The following is a 2,010-nucleotide window of genomic DNA, read 5'->3' as shown; positions in this document are numbered from 1 at the left end:
ACACTCAGCTGCAAGAGCAGCTGGAAAGTGGGGTCTCTAGCTGACTAGCTATTTTTCCAGCTACTTTGTTGCTACAGAAGAGGGGGATGGATCACATGTTGAATAAATGAAGCCTTTTAAAATTTCACTTCAAATAATTCAATAATTTAGACCATGCCCTCCTTTTAAAAAATGGGGGTGCATATCAGTGTTGCATTTGGGATTATTTTGGTTGCCAAGTGACAGCACAGGCTATTAAACTTGCTTAAGCAATAAGATGGATCACCTCACATATCCAAAAGTCTAGGCTCTGGCCAGAGCACCAGCTCCTTTTCCCTAGTGCTCTCTTGGATTCAGGCCGGCGTTGGCTGCATCCTCAGACTGGTACCAAGATGGCTGCTGCAACCCCAAGCATCACCACCAACTACATCCACACCCAGCAAAGAGGGTAGGCTGATTTTTTAAAGTAAAGAGACCTGGTCCAGAAGCTCCCTCCCCACCATAAGTTTCCCCTCTGGTTTTTCAGGCCAGACCTGCCTCATGGGTCCAAGCCCAAATCATCACTGGCAAGAGGCATGTAAACAACCACAATGGACTTGGGACTAAAAGGGACTCACTCCTAGAATGGGCTGGGGCCGGCCTTCCCTTGGTCATACAGAGAAGGGAACCACCTGAACAAAATCAGGGCTGTGGCCACAAGGACAAGTTGAGGAATCACTGCTGCATGTGCAACCAACTTGTTTCTGGGGGTGGTGGAGACATGGGACCAGGCGACGGTGTGATGCAGGACTCACAAACAGCAGAGGAGTAGACTTCAAGCTGTTTCTTAAATTGTACCTCATTAAAGTTTAATTCCAGTGAAGACATTGCTGGAGGAGTCAGAGCTGGGGAGACGCCCTCAATATCTTCTCTCTCACCCCCATATCTAATCCATTCCAAATTTCATAGTGTCTACACTTTCAGTACCCTAGCTTTCTCTCCTTACTCACTGCCATGGTCACAGTGCAGGTCTCATGTCCTGCAGGCACTATGACAACAGTGACCTAACTGGTGCCCAGGCTCTCTTCCTGAAATCCCCATCTTTGCTGCTGTTACTCAGCTACAGGCCTTTTCTGAGTACGCAGCACTGCATATAAGCAGACACAACAGAAAGGGTCTCTGCCTCCACCTTGCTGATCATAAAATGACTCCACTTCCTGAAACCCAGGTCAGACCAGGTCATTCCCGGCGTGAAAGCCCCATGCCTTTAGGAAATTCTTTACCATGACCCTCAACATCCTCCACCTCATCCAAGCCCCTTCCCCACACCACCCCAACAGTACAGAACTACTTCCTCCAAATGTGCCCCCCCCTTCACGGCTCTATGCTTTTGCACATGCTGGGCCTTCTGCCTAGAATCCCCACTCCATCTGGCATACAAGACAAGGTCTCCTCTTACTTTCTCCTGCTCTCCCCCCACCACCCGCACACGCGCACACGCGCACACGCGCACACACAGACACACACATGGCACTCCAGAAGTGTTTGCTGAATGGAGTCAACTTCTTGGGTCACACATTAGCCAGGGCCAGGGCTTCCCAAGCTTTTCCCCAAGTACTCCTTAAGAAAGGAAGAAGGAAATGGGACCCCAGGACTCTAAGCAAGCAGGGTAGGGTATTCCTCGAGTTTTATCTTTGTATGTTATGCAAAAGTTGTATTCTATGAGATTACGCACATACCCTTGTTTGTTTTAATACAAAATATTATTTTTCCCAAATCTTCAAGTTGATCCAAAAAGATGTCCCTCCTTTACTCGTTAGGCTCTCAAATTAGCTGCCCTTCCCCCCCCCCCCCCCCCCGCCGCCGCAGGGACCCTAAATCGAGACTTGCATGTTGTTCCAAGTGCAAATCCTGCAGGAACAGCTGGGTTTCGCTCCAGCGGGAGCAGCCGGAGAAGGGTGGGGGCCGGGAGGGGGTTCGCCGGCTGGAGGCAGGGCCCACCCCTCTCTCCCCCGCCCGCCGAGAGGGCGGAGCCGCTCGGGTCCCGCCCGC

The sequence above is a fragment of the Miniopterus schreibersii genome, assembly GCF_964146895.1.
Source record: "Miniopterus schreibersii genome assembly, chromosome: 8".
In the NCBI taxonomy this organism is placed as follows: domain Eukaryota; kingdom Metazoa; phylum Chordata; class Mammalia; order Chiroptera; family Miniopteridae; genus Miniopterus; species Miniopterus schreibersii.
This window is presented reverse-complemented; position numbering follows the sequence as displayed.